Genomic DNA, 14,955 nt, shown 5'->3' with positions numbered 1-14,955 from the left:
GGGAGGTAAACCTTGAATAAAGGGAAATACTCTAAAAAAGCTTGGGGGAGTTTGTAAAACTGAGAGCAGTTGTCAGTAACGTCACCCTTTAAAAGATAATTACTTTTAGTTGGTATTTCCAATAAGTACAGGTTAATTTAAAATATGGTACAGTAAAAGAGGTAAAGTTCTTATGTTCCGGTGGCCCTTAGTAGTAAAAAAAAAGGGGGGGGGGGAGTTTCCAATTTTACAAATTTCATAGAATTCGCGCCTCTTGGTATTCTGTTAATGACTCTGAGGCATGGCAGAAATTATTACATTCATTTTGTAGATGAAAGAATTAATATTTTGGGGATCTGACAAGTTAGTGAATATCACATAGCTAGTTGATGAAACCTTGAATCCACATCTTTGGTCTCTGAGATGAAGGTTTTTAATATTATTTTATATATTTACTTAGAAGGGTCAATAGTTCTGAAAACTTTGTGAAATATTGTTTGGCAAATCCCTTCTCAGTTTTTCAAACAACAGGTCTAAGAAGATATTTCAGAGAGTTCCTGGCTCCATTTCCAATTTCTCTTTCCTAAATCTTGAAACTTTCTTCTCTACTGATTCTCTTAACCAACAAGATGCTAGGGTCTCTACCTTCCCTGACTCTTTCTCCTATTCTAGATGTGATTCCCCTTCTCACCTCCTCTTCTTGGCCAAGATTTCTGAAAACACTGGAAGTGTGTTCTACATTCCCCCAGCTTTTCTGTATTTCAACCCACCAAGATCAGTCTTCGCCTTGGCCTAGTGCACTAAACTAGTTACTAGGATAACTCATGACCTCCATTGTCACATGTTCCCTTGAATGTGACATCCATGTAGTATGACACTACTGACCATGCCTTCTCTCTGTCTGGTTTCTGCACCCCTTCTCTCCAGGCTCTTTCCTTATCCTCGCCCTTCTCTCCCCATCTCCCTTGTGGGCTGGCTCCTCTTTCTCTGCCTGTTCAGTAAAGCCCTGTGTTCTCCATATACCTTGACCTTCCAAGATCTCAACCTTTTCGTGTTTGCAGCACATTCTGGAACAGCAGAATTTGTGGAAGCATCATGATGGAATTTAACTGCATTCAAGATAGTGAACTATCCTTTTGTTGCCCTTTGGCACAGTCTAGCTGTTTATTTATTTTTTAAAAAAAAATTTTATTTATTTATGATAGTCACACACAGAGACAGAGAGAGAGAGAGGCAGAGACATAGGCAGAGGAAGAAGCAGGCTCCATGCACTAGGAGACCAACGTGGGATTCGATCCCAGGTCTCCAGGGTCGCGCCCTGGGCCAAAGGCAGGCGCTAAACTGCTGCGCCACCCAGGGATCCCCAGTCTAGCTGTTTAATGGCATCACTAGAACTGTAATAAATGCTGCAACAGGAAGTTACACAGGATTATGAGAGCTTATAACAGGAGAAAATGGTCTGGTCAAGATCTAGGTTAAATTTAGTTGAGATCTGAAAAATGAAGGGGAGTTCACCTGGGTGATGTTCTTTACAAAGAGGAAATAGCATGTGCAAAGGACCTGTGACAAGAAAGAATGTTACCTGCTCAAGGATCTGAAAGTAGGCCCACATACTTGGAGTAAAGAGACGGGGGAGAAGCCTGAGCAAGTAGTGCCGGAGACTGTGAGGGCCTTCAGACAAAGCTCAAGATCTTAGTTGTTACCATCAGAGCAAAGGGAAGTCACTAAACTACAGATAATGGGGGGTTAATAAGATCAGCTTTGGATTTCGAGATAATCTCTCTTGCCACACTGTGGAGAAAGGTTTGGAAGAGAGAAGCTGCATGTTGCAGAGTGACCAGCTGGGAGGCTGCTGTGGGAGCACTGGAGAGAGGTGACACAGGTGCCCCTGGGTAAGACCAGACAGACCCAAGAGACAAACTCCAGCTGGGGGAGAGGTGATGAGGGAAGGGCAGCTGAGGAAGCCGCTGGGTGGTCCAGCTGGACAGGTGGGCAGATGCGTGACACCCAGAACAGGATAGGTTTGGGAGGAAGACCACGATTGTGGTTTCAGACATGTGGAGTTTGAGGCTCCTGGACCACCAAGCTCCGTCCGTCAGACATTCTCTTCCCTGAAATGGGGTCCCTTCCCCAGTTTGTGACAGGGCAAACTCCAGCTCCTCCATGGAAGCCCAGCCCAGGTATTACTGCCTCCCTCCTTCCCTGAACCAGACAGAGCTCATTGTTTCTTCTCCTCTATTACCCCTCTGTCCAAGGCAAACTCCTCTCTTGCACAGAACTGCAAAACTCTATTTGCAAGCTCATGCCCTCTACTAAGCTGTTTGCTCCCTGGGGGCAGTGCTGGGAATTCATCTTTGTGCCCCAGAACCAGTCCATTATCACCACCTACTAGCTGCTCATAAACACTTGCAGGGTTGATGTGGATACATGTATAAAACATTTACAATTTCTATAGCGCCCTTCTCCCGACAAGCTCAGGAAGTCACAGCAGGTGTAAATACACGTTTACAAGTAGAGGGTATGAAAGGTGAGCTATTTCAGGCACTTGTGAGCAACGGGAGAAGACATCCTGCCCTTCACCCGGTCACTGTATTCATTGGGAGTACATCTGGCTGCAAGGAGCAGAAAACCCAGCCTCAGTGGCTTAAACAAACAGGAACTATTTTTCTCACACAGCGAGAAGTTCAGAGGTGGGCTGTTGCTGCCATTGCTTCGAATGCCCAGCGGTGCCATGCTGACTATTTTTCCCTCGGCCATCCTAGTCATATTGGCCTTGTGGCTTCATGCTCATTGTCTCTTGGTTGTCATCTGGTTGCAGCACCCCTAGGCATCCCGTTTGTGTTCGGGAATAAGGACCATGGGAAACAGAATGAAAGAGCCAGCGGACTATCCATTCAAATAGCTCCTGCTTGGGCCACTCAGCAGAAGACTCGATGGGTGCTCTCTGGGCTCATGGAAATGTCTTCTCCGCTAATTCATCTTTTCTTCCTTTTGCATTAGAATTTGAGTGGTTACGTGTTTAAGGAGAACAAGCATTAGGGATTCGGAGGACAGTGTCTTGTCTGGTTATGTTTCAGATATTTTTTAAGTAGTGTTCACCTGTGCAAAATCGTTTATGAATTTTAGGTTGAGCAGTTTTTCAGACTGCATACCAATGATCATCTTATTGGTTCTAAAGGAGGAAAGGCAGGCCGAACATGGACAAATAGGCAGGAAGCAAGTACCTCATTGGCTTCCACTGACTGCACATACACCTTTATTCATCTCAATCTAACAGAAACCCATGTTCTTGACAACCCACGAACGACATCCGGAGTGAATTATTTATCCTTGCTGTGAACATGAGTAATTAAGAAACTAGCTAAGGGCTGCGTGGGAACATACGTTGACAGCAGCTCCTCCAGAACCTGAACCTGAAGAGAGGTTGCAGCCCATGTGTGAGATCCTTCCTGTTGTCATTACCTGCTTCTTGTCCTGTGTTCCCGTGCACCTCATAGAAGCCTTGTCAACAGCGTGGAGCACAGGTCTCTCTCCTCCCTCCAGCCCAGAAATTCCTTTCGTGTTAGAGACCCTGCCCCCCTCACCCCCACGCCTTTAGGGCTCTGCAGAGGGCATGGGTTGCGGTCCATGTTCAGACACTGAAGGGCTGAGTGAAGGGTCCGTGAGTATCCTCTTAGCTCCTCCTGTCTGTAGAGAGGTCCAGGCCACGGACGATAGGAAACCCTCACCTAGAGGAACACTCCAGCCTCAGATACAAACTTTGTGCATGCTCCACGGCGCCTGAACCTGAAATGCGACGGGGATTTGCTGGTCACAGCGAGTTCTTCCCGCTCCAACATTTCAGTTTTCAAAACACAGTCTGCTCCCCGTCTCCTAGGCTCCAACTGGGACGGTCTACCTGCCCAGGCCCTGGGCCAGGCCCCTGCACCTGAGCCATCACCTCCTGGGGCGGCCTTGCCCTGACCTCCCCCCAAGTGTGGATCGGGTGCCATCCCCGCTGCCGCACCCTCCCGGTCCTGGACTGTACTTGCCCTGTAGTTTCCCTTCCAGACCGTGAACTCCGGGAGGGCAGAAGGTGACCTGGGTCTCCCCTTTTGTCGCCAGGGCTCCTGACGCCGCCTGGAGCAGAAGGAGGGTTCCAAAGGCCCGGACTAGGTGGGTGCAGCAGCGGCGCGCCCCCAGCGTGGCGATGCCTTAGGCCGGGTCTCCCCGCGGCCGGGACCCGGGACGCGCACCCGGAGAGGCGGGAGGGGCGCGCCGCCGCCGCCGGGACCCGCCCCCCGGGCTCCCGAGCCGCCCCGCCCGCCGGGCCGCGTCCCCGCGCAGGAGCCCGCGGAGCAGGTGGGGCGACGGCCCCGCCCCCGCGTCCCGGCAGCACCAGAGCCCGCGGCGGCCGCGGAGCGGGGCGCACCGAGCGCAGCAGCGAGCGCAGCAGCGGCGGCACCTGCAGCGCCGGGCTGGGGACGGAGCCCGGAGCCCGGAGCCCCGAGCCCGGAGGCGGCGGCGGCGGCGGCGGCGGCGGGGACGTGGCCTGGGGCCTGCGTCCTGTCCGGCCCCCGCACGGCCGGCGGCAGGTAGCTCCGCGGGGCGGGGAGGGGGCGCAGTGGCCCGCGGCGCGGACAGGGGTGCAGCGCGCGCGGGTGCCCGGGCATCTCCGCCCACCCCAGCGCCGCCCGCCGCGCCTTCCGAGCCCAGCCGGGCCCTACGCGGACGGCGGAGGGTCCCGGGTCCCCGCGGGCTTGCCTGGGGACGTCTTCCCCTGACCCGACTCTCCACCGAGCGGCCCCGGCGCCCAGCCTGCCTGGCCTGGCCTCGCCGCCGAGCTCCCCCCCCCCCCGCCCCCCAGAACAAAAGGCTGGGGTCTCGCTGAGTAGGGGACGGTCGCACGCAGGAAGAGCCGGGGCGGAGTGAAGAAGAGCTGGGACGTTGCAGGGCTGGAGGCGGCTTTGGGGTTGCAGAGGGAGCAAGCCGGTCCGGGAGGTGTGAAGTGACTTGCCCAAGGTCACACGGCTGGTGCGTGCTGCCCTAGCTGGGACCTGCCCGCGGATCTTGGGACTCAGCCCCCAGGGCTCATGTCCAGACCCCCGGGGTCAGTAGTCTGTGCTCCAGCGATTTAGATCTGGACACGCGTACGGGTTTCAGAGTCCTTCGAAGGAGTCAGAGAAGGTGGCAGAGAATGCCCCTCCCTCCCTACCGCCCCCCAGACACGGAGGGATGCGGGGAGCAGGGTGGGGGGAGCGGGCGCTGGGGAAGGGGGTGTGAGGAGCCCCTGTGGGCAGGCAGGCACAGGCTCGCAGGCACAGTGCCTTCCCCTTCCGTGCCAGCCGCGTGGGTGTGCCCGCAGCGGGAGCTGCAGCCTCGTGGGGACGGAGTGTACGCTGCTGCTCACGCTGCTCCCTACCAAGTTCTACGCGGAGCCTCCGGGAGAGCTGTGCCCGGCTCCAGGCTCGCGGGGATGCCCCGGCCGCGTCCCTCACGTTAGAGACGCGTCCTGTGACAGCAGCATTTGGAAGCAAAGTTACTCTGTAGCAGGAAGTAGCGCTGTCACTCGGCCTCCCTGAGAGCCTCGAGTCGTTGGCTATGACAAAATGAGGGCCTTGTCCTGCGTGACCTGTGTGATTCACAAAGTTCATGCCCCTTTTCCAAAATCTTCTATCTCATCAGAAGGAGGATTGGAAGTACGTTTCTCATGGGCAACCATGGTAGTAGTAATCGCTGCAACCCCAACCTCCCCTGAGTTGATTTTTTTTGTTTGTTTGTTTATTTGTTTGTTTGGGTTTGTAACTTTAGGCAAGGCTAATCATGGCAATGTAAGTTAGAAGTGGGGTTGCCTTTGGGCCTTTTACAACAACCTGGACACAAGGGGGGTTTCTGGAATGTGGGAGATGCTCCCTCCCTTGCCTTACTTGTGACTCCACGGGTGTGCACATACAGGTATTTATGAAATCCCTTCCTTGAAATTTGTGCGCTTGGCTTCTGCGTTACCTCGATTAAAAAGTACATAAAAATTTAATGCTGAAAATCCACTCACTGTGGTAGCACACAGATTAGTGTTTTCCAGGCAGTGCATTTTAGAGCTACATTTAAAAACCACAAAAACAAAAACAAAAATAAAATAAAATAACCACAAAAACCGAATCAGGAAAGAAAAGAAGGACAGAGGAACAAAAGAAAGTTGAGAAATAATGGGAAATGAAATATACGCCGCAGAGGGCTTTGCCAAATGCCTGTGTGAACATCCTCACGCGGAGTCACGGTTCTTTAAGGGAGGTGTTTTACAGATGAGCAAATAAAAAGTCACACACTTTAAAAATGCCTTAAGTGCCTTACCCGGGGGAGCCAGAGTTAAGAACCTGGGGACACAGACTTCAAATTCTCTACATACCACCAGAAACAGTTCTCGGCCACCTGAAGCCCGGACAAGAGACTTGAAGGTTGGCTTCCTGCCTTGCCCTCTTTTTGTTCCTTTCCAGGAGTCTCTGTTGTTTTCATATAATTGTGCATGTGAGATTGTGTCACAGACTGAAGTTAGCAGCAGAAGGGATGGAGGAAGTGCGTGTGTCTAAGAACATACAGTTTTAGAAACAGGAGAAAGCCAGCTGGCCCAGCCTGCCAACGCTCTTTTTAGGAGATTTATTGTTCAGAAACCATATAGAACAGGTTGTGATTTTGCGGTTACTCACACACACACAGAGCACGCACACACACAATGAATAATATAACCTAGAAAAGGTATGAGAAGCCAAAATATAATTAACCCTAAGGGAGAAGGCATAAAATTTTCACCAGGCAGGAAGAGTCAACTTTCGTACATCCTAGAGTTTATAAAGATACTTTAACGCTGGAGTAACAACAAAAGCAACTAAAAAGCACACACTACGGAAATAACTGGGCAGGGGAGACGTTGTTTTCTAGCCCACGTGGTCTAAATGTACATTAAATTTGGTACAGAACTATTTGAAACTTTAAGGTACAGTGACATTATACGTAGAGAGACATTGTATCCTAATGTGTGGTCTTCTAGTGATTTCATATTTCTGCCTAAAATTCAGACCTCAGAGAAGTAGAAGCGTGTTTGTTTTACCAGCCAGTTTCACACTACAGGTTGAATGTTTGCCTTCTTCTTGCAATTATAAGGATCTGATATGGGTTAAGTGGGGCAGCTAAAGAGGTACCTCTGGGTGACTCTACTTAGCCGAGTGCCATCAAGCATGATTATGCATCATGAAGTTATCTTTAGGCGAGTTTTGCCTTGTCACAGTAGTGTTCCTGCCATCTGGCTGCTGGAATATTTAGAAAGGAATCGTAATGTTTGACTGACTTTGCTGATAGCATGACAAAACAAACTTTGAGAGGGAACTGTTAAATATGAGTTAGGTTTGGTGAGAAAATGATTAGTTACTTCTTATTTAGCCACTGTGCTAAACCGAAGAGAGACGTACTGTTCCCAGCTGATGCTGAGCAGGTGCAGCACATATGTTCTTAACGGCTTCAGCCAATAACGCACTTGAGACTCCCGTTTTGCAATTCTAGTTGGGGCTTTTCCTTAGACCCGTTCAAGTGGGAACCTGACCCGTTATGCGGCAGGGGACTCGTGCAGTTACCTGCCGTTGTTGAAGTGCCAACCAGATAAAGTGAAGCAGAGCAAATGCAGGAAAAATGCCGGGTGGGGCGCGATGTGGACCAGGTACCGTGGAAGATTTTTTAGCGCAACTGGAAGGAATATTCGTCGCGTGTGGGTGATCTATTCCAACAAGACACTGAATCTGAGATGGTGACATCGAGGGAAGAGTGCTAATGGACTGTAAGTCAGCTCTTAGGGGGTAGCTCAGGGGAGGTAGTAGCCAGCCTCAGTGCTTGAGCTTCTGAGAACACTTGTCCTTATGAGGATTGTGCGTGTGACAAAGCAGGATGCCCAGGCTGCTGTCCACTGTGCCTTAGGAGCTGAAGGCTGACACATCCTGAACACATAGTACATGCCAGGCTAGGCTAAGAGCTTGATCTTAGCCCAAAGATCTTAGCCCAAATCGTCGCAATAGCCCTCTAAAGGAGCTGATTCTTCGTACTCCCGTTATCAACTGTGACATAGACACCAAGGGCTAATCTGGTCCTAAAATGATCCCGTCGCACCCTGCTCTGGTCTGCTATCAGCTCGTTTATGACCCCGAGGCACCCTTTACCTCCCTGACTCCCCCTTTTTGCTCCTGAGCTCCTGAACAGGCAGGTGCTTGTCTGTTTCATCTCTGTTCCCAGAACCTGACCATGCATGGCACATGATGAGTACTGCATGGACGAGTGAGCGAATGAATGAAAACCTCTATGTTCTAAAATCAAAAGTCAATTATTTTTGGATTATCTGCCCTTTTAGCTTCTACTGTCTCATTCCCCTCTGTGGGTGGGGGTCATCAGGCATGACTTTATAGACAAGATGTATAAGAGATATCTCCTTTATTTTTTTTTTGAGATATCTCCTTTAAAGCTGAAGGATGCTAAGCTCATCCTATAAATTCAGAAGGCCTCAGCTTCTTTTAGAAATTCAATATTATTAGTTCTTTTTTTTTTTTTTTTGGCGAAATTTTGTAATTCAGAGTAGCTGGGTTTGAGTCATCATTTTTTTTTTAAATATTTTTTTTTTCAATTTTTATTTATTTATGATAGTCACAGAGAGAGAGAGAGAGAGGCAGAGACATAGGCCGAGGGAGAAGCAGGCTCCATGCACCGGGAGCCTGATGTGGGATTCGATCCCGGGTCTCCAGGATCGCGCCCTGGGCCAAAGGCAGGCGCCAAACAGCCGCGCCACCCAGGGATCCCGGTTTGAGTCATCATTTATTTGTTGTATGGTCTTGGGCAAATGACTTCTCTGTCCCTCAGTTTTCTCATCTGTAAAACAGACGTAATAATAGTACTTATCTCATATTTAGGGTAGATAACTTAAGATAGGTTCCATGCAGGGACGCCTGGGTGGCTCAGTGATTGAGCATCTGCCTTTGGCTCAGATCATGATCCCGGGATCTTGGGACCAAGTCCCACATCGAGCCTGCTTCTCCTTCTGCCTATGTCTCTGCCTCTCTCTCTGTCTCTCATGAATAAATAAAATCTTAAAAAAGAGAAAGAAAGTTCCATACTTAGAACAGTACCTCGTTCATAGCAATGGTCAGTAAAGTAGCTGCTGTCATCTGATGCTTTTAAAAGTTGTTTGCCTTAAATGGTTCCTATCCCATAAAGCATTTGAGGAGTTTACAAAAACAGGTAATAAACATAAAATTAATAGCGAATGAAACCAGGGTAAAGAGAATGCACAAATTAGAAAGCAAGATAAAATCAGAGGTAATTTAGAGAATAAGACTCTATCATAAGGTGCAGTTGAGTTTACTATAAAGTCTAGTGTAGTTCTGGAGAGAAGATTAAAAAATTTGTCAGAGCTTCCCAGTAGCCAAAACAGAGAGGAAAACGCAAATAGTTATTTGATCCACAGTGACCATGAGATAAAAACAGATCAGTTGCACAGTTTTTCCTGGTCCTAAAACCTGGGATAACTTTCTCCTGGCAGGTCTTCAAAGGAATCACTGTTGCCATAGAGATCTAAGTGTTCCACAGGGTCCCTGCCCTGAAGACAATGGAAGTTTTGTGGTAGAAGGCAATAATAAATGTTTCCTAGAACATTATGGACTGCAGTTCCGGAGACATAATCCCAGAGCACAGTCCAGCAAAAGTTCTTCTGTGAAGGGCCAGTGAGCTGTGGTTTGGGGACATGCTATTTTCTTAGCTATGTTTACTGAGGGCCTGGGGGAGTAGAAAGATTCTTTCTTCCACAGATTATAATTCTTGTGAGAGTCATGTGAACAATCCCATCTTTAAGAACATTCATTTTGGCTAAAGCCATTTAAATATACCAGCTCAATTTACCTCCTCCAGAAGGGTGTTTCATGCACATATGCTCATTAATAGGGTTTGTATTCATGAATTTTCTTAATACAGTAGCCCCATAATCTCTGTTTAGCTGCAAATTTTATCCCATTGTCTGGAAGAAAGAAAAATCCAGTACTCAATACTACCTTTTAAGGCCCTTAATGCTTTCAGTACTTCTTGGTAGTAAAAATAAATATCTTGGGGACACCTAGGCAGTGCCAAAGAGCATCTGCCTTTGGCTCAGGTCATGATGCCCGGAGTCCTGGAATGGAGCCCCACGTCAGGCTCCTCGCTCTCCCTCTTCCTGTGTCCCTCCCCCTCCTCATGCTCTTTGTCTATCTCTCAAATAAATAAAATCATCTTTAAAAAAGAATAAATATTTTGTTTTTAAATTTTTTTTGGTAGTTGAAATGGTCTTGTCTTTTTTAGTCTCTCTCTGTTATATACCAATATAATACCAATGTATATAATAACACTGATAAATGTGTTAGTTCAAATGTGATTTCTAGCAGTTAAAATTGCATTCAGCTACCAAAACCAACAAAACAAAAACAACATATACATTAGAATCTTTTTTTTTTTTTTTTAGATTTTATTTATTTATTCATGAGAGACACAGAGAGAGAAGCAGAGACACAGGCAGAGGGAGAAGCAGGCCCCATGCAGGGAGCCTGACGTGGGACTCGATCCCGGGTCTCCAGGATCAGGCCCTGGGCTGAAGGCAGCACCAAACTGCTGAGCCACCCAGGCTGCCCAAGAATCTGGTTTAAACAGATACAAGTTTATTTATCTTGTGGAACTAGACTAGACTCCCAAGAAAGGCAGTCCAGGGCTGATGCAAGGGCCCAAACAGTACTTTCAACTTCCTGATTCACTGTCCTTAACCTGTAGGACCTCATCTTACATCTGGTTGCCTCATGGTCACAAGTTGGCTGCTGCATGTCTAGGCTTAGAATCAGGAAGAAAAGGAAGATGTAAATGCCCAAAGAGTGAGGGCCCTTCCATTAGAGAGGTGTTACCTTTTTATTCAGAAAGTAATACCCTCTTTAGCTACTTCCACCTACATCTTGTTCGCCAGGATGATGTCACAAGATTGCTCAAAATATAAGGGATTCTGAGAAATCAAATATTTTTAGCTGAGTAAATTGCAACTGCTACCACCCCACCCACAAATTAGGGGTTTTGCTATGAGGAAGAAGAGGGAATGGCTATTGAATAGGCAATTAGCATTATCAGCCACCTGACTTACTGCCATTATTAGCCACGTCCCTGACTTAATTAGAAATTACAGAAGGCAACTCAGTAGTTTAAAATGTTACGCATTTCCAGATCTTCATACAATTAGCATGAGAGAATGAGACATACCCAACTGCCTTATGTGAAGATTCCTGAATCACTATCACCAGGCCTGATTCTTTCCTAAATTTCAGATCTAAATTTCCATTTGTCAAAAGCATCTCAGATGCTCCAAATTAAATCCCCTTCTCCCTGCCCATCTATGCCCCTCCGACCACAAACACACTTTCTCCTGTCTGCTTATTTTAACACTAGATTGTCTCGGCCAGGAGCACTAGGGTTATCCTGGGCTCATACTGCTGATACCCATTCCAGACATTCAAACTAATATTCTTGGTTCTATCCCATTTACCGTGATTATAATTCAAATAAATATCCATCCTCACTCAAGTGGATCCCCAAATTGCTCTACCCATTTGCTGCTTTTCCCTATAATTCACTCTCCACACACAGGGCCCCCAAGGTGCTGTTTTTAAAACACAAGTATCTAACATCTTTCCTGTCTTTAACAGCCTACAAAGTAAGGCTCTGTGAGCACCATGCTGGCTGGGGCTGGCTGCCGCACACCCCATGCATGCACTGGTGGCAAAGCTTTGCTCATACCCTCCTCACTCCCTTCAACCATGGAAGGCCTGCTTCAGAGGTTTCTTATGCTTTTTACGTATCCATCACCCATGGAACCAATTAATTCATGTTTCCAAAACACTACATATTTGTATTAATATTTTTTGCCCTGGATTCTGTTTTGCCTGATACTAATCACACTGCACCAATTGTTTTTTGTAACACAGCCTTCTTGGGTTATAATTCACATATCATAAAATTCATTCTCTTAAAATGTGCAATTCAGTGGTTTTTGGAATATTCAGAGTCACGCGACCATCACTATCATCTACTTTCCGAACATTTTAATCACCCTAAAAAGGAACCCACTAGCAATCACTCCTCACCTTCTGTCTCCTCAGCCCTGACAACCACCAATCTCCTTTTTACTTTTATGGATTTACCTATTCGGGATATTTCGTATAAATAGGACCATACAGTATGTGGCCTTTTGCAATTGGCTGGCTGGGTTGCTTGCTTTCCTTCCTTCCTTTCCTTCCTTTTTTCTTCTCTTCTCTTTTTCTTTTCTTTTCTTTCTTTCTTAAGATTATTTATTTATTTGAGAGAGAGAGCAAGCATGAGCTGGAGAGGAGGGTCAGAGGGAGAGGGAGAAGCAGCCTCCCTGCTGAGCAGGAAGCCTGCTGCGGGGCTCTATCCCAGGATCTTGGGATAACTGACTGAGCCACCCAGGTGCCCCCTGGATTGGCTTCTTTCACTCAGCATAATGATTTTGGGGTTTATCCATGCTATAGCTTATATCAGTCTTTCATTCATTTTTGTTGCCAAATAATATTTCATCCCACAGCCATTTTGTTTATCCACTCATAAGTTGATAGACATTTGGGTTCTTTCTACATTTTGGCAATTATGAACAATGTTACTGGAAATACTCATGTGGAAGTTTTGGTGTGGGCTTAAGTTTGCATTTCTCTTGGGTAGATACCTGGGAGCGGAGTCAGTGGGTCCTATGATAACTGTTGGACATTTCAAAGAACTTTCAGACTTTTCCAAAGTAGCCACACCATTTTGCATTCCCACCAGCAGAGTACAGTTAGCTCTGCCAAAGGGAGGAGGATCTCCCTGCAGAGCAGTGGGCACCTGAGAGTGTTTTAAAGGATCAGTAGGAATTTTTCAGGTGTCAAAGGCTGTCATACACAGCCTGAATAACATGGACAAAGACGCTGAGATAGAAAAGGTATGTAAGAAGATGTCACAGATGTGGTGTGGGTGAAGTATAGGATGCATAGAACAGAGTGGAAAACGAGATGTAGAAATTGCCTCCATGGAAAGGGGTATGTGGTAAAGCAGGGAATGATGCCCCTTGGCCTGGGAGGTACACCCTATGGTCACTTGGCTATCACTGACCTGTGCTTGCTGCCATAGGAAAGGATCAGCCTGGTGAGGGATGATGGCTCCTTGCCACCGACTGTTTGAGGTTCTAGCAGAACGTCAAGGTGGACAAGAGACTACAGGGGCCACAATCTGCGTGGTCCTTTTCTGGCCCAAGCCAGAGCAGTACAAATAAGGTGAAAAGACTTAAAGTCTCAGAAGTGAAACTTGAAAAGGAAGGATTTATCTTGTAGCCTTGAACCCTGTGCCACCTCCTGTCTTCACATTATTTCCTCAGTGGTTCTCAAAAAGTCATTTTCAGGAGGGTTCACCATCCTAAGTGAAAAGTTACCACCTTAGCCTTAGAGAGTAAAAAACGCCCTCATCATAAAATCTAGTGTCATCAAATAAATTAAGGAAAGAGGTGGTAATTTATTGTGTAAAATGACTCATTATTTTATAATGTCGATTACGGGTTTCCATTGCATAATAAATTCCTTTTGTATACTTAAAGCATTCCTTGATTTTCCAAAATTAGAGATGCCATTTTGCAGAAGCATAACAGTTATATGAAATGAGGCTTACTTATAAATGTGTGATTAATATTATGTATTTTTAATTAGCCTCGTTCTTCTTTTAGCTCGTTCAAAGGCAGCAAAAAAAAAAAAAAGACAGGAAATCAATATTTTCTCCTTTCAGCCTTGGGAACTGCACACACAATGATTTTCGTCACAGTTAGCTATAATTTAAATACCGGAGTCAATGATAAATATAATCAATATTTCCATTTTTCCCTTTGCCAAATATGTCCAAAAACCATAGAACGTTCAATGAATGACCTGGGAACAAATTTGTGTTTCAGTTAAGAGTCTTATAAAAGGAAACTAATTTATGAGCTCATTGTAGGTATGACTTGCTAGGTTTCATATTAGATTGTGGTTAATGTATATCTTAATTTTAGAACTCACGTAGACAAGACTATATTAACCCTTTCAGCATTTCACCAGATAATTAACTACAATGTCCGATCAGACCTGAGCAGATTCAGCTTCAGGAACTATTGTCATCAGGGCGGTGTTTCCCAGGTGTTAGAAATCCTTCCCATCACCTCGGTGAGAGTGAATGGACACTCGGTGTGGTTTCCCTTTCACGTTTGTGTGTCAGTTCCAATTCTCATAAGTATGAGAATCCATCCAGCAGGCTGGATCCATTCGTGGATTAAATGAGTCTATAGAAAAAGAGCCTTTCAGTAAAGGACACAGTGTCCCAATGGTGTAGGGCAGAGAATTTCAGCAGCCTTGATATTCTGCAACAGAGCTTTACAAACTTGAGCAGGCATAAAATCACTTGTTGAGAAGATTCTCCCAAAGATTCTAATTCAGGAGGTCTGGGATGGACACTGTGCCTTGCTTACATATTTCCACATTCTAGAACTACTCAAAGTGTGGTCTCCAGACCAGCAGCGTTGACCTGGAAGCTTGTTAGAAATACAGAATTTTAGGACCCACTCAAACTACTGAATGAGAATCTACATTTTCATAAGATCCACCCCCCCACCCCCACCGTGATTCATTCTCCATTAAAGTCTGGGAAGCATCACTGTAGATCAGTTTCCCAAAGCACAAAGGCTTAAGTATCACCAAGGAAACATGAAATGCATTGAAATGGTATATAGACAACATTTTAACAATGATTACATTCACTTTTTTATTACTTTCTATTTATGTATGACTTTCTATATACATTATGGAAATGTATATAGACAACATTTTAACAATTATTGCATTCGCTTTTTTATTACTTTCTATTTATGGAAGATGATTTTGGTTTTCCATTTAT

At 46.3% G+C, this 14,955-nt stretch overlaps 1 protein-coding gene and 2 long non-coding RNA genes across 6 annotated transcripts in view; 1 reads left to right on the top strand and 2 right to left on the bottom strand.

Moving 5' to 3' along the window:
• LOC140608761 (uncharacterized) overlaps nucleotides 1-6,546 on the bottom strand; it is a 56,294-nt gene extending 49,748 nt beyond the window's left edge. For both annotated transcript variants that reach the window (XR_012010739.1, XR_012010740.1), the window contains exon 1: nucleotides 6,365-6,546. This is a non-coding gene — a long non-coding RNA (uncharacterized lncRNA). The remainder of the gene's footprint in view (nucleotides 1-6,364) is intronic.
• LOC140608760 (uncharacterized) lies at nucleotides 3,208-4,249 on the bottom strand. Its single transcript, XR_012010738.1, has 2 exons — nucleotides 4,011-4,249; nucleotides 3,208-3,765 (listed from the first exon to the last, which is right to left on the bottom strand). It is a non-coding gene; the product is annotated as an uncharacterized lncRNA (long non-coding RNA).
• The window catches only part of WIPF3 (WAS/WASL interacting protein family member 3), an 83,577-nt gene continuing 73,029 nt past the window's right edge, over nucleotides 4,408-14,955 (top strand). The window contains exon 1 of one of the 3 annotated variants that reach the window (XM_072783623.1): nucleotides 4,408-4,553. The gene's annotated coding sequence lies outside the window, so the exon portion shown is untranslated. Of the gene's footprint in view, nucleotides 4,554-7,408; nucleotides 7,784-14,955 lie in introns of those variants that run through there. The other 2 variants (XM_072783621.1, XM_072783622.1) reach the window with 2 other exon arrangements.

Source organism: Canis lupus, chromosome 18, assembly GCF_048164855.1.
Source record: "Canis lupus baileyi chromosome 18, mCanLup2.hap1, whole genome shotgun sequence".
Classification (NCBI taxonomy): domain Eukaryota; kingdom Metazoa; phylum Chordata; class Mammalia; order Carnivora; family Canidae; genus Canis; species Canis lupus.
The sequence above is the reverse complement of the archived record's forward strand: the minus strand, read 5'-3'. Positions and strand labels throughout refer to the sequence as shown.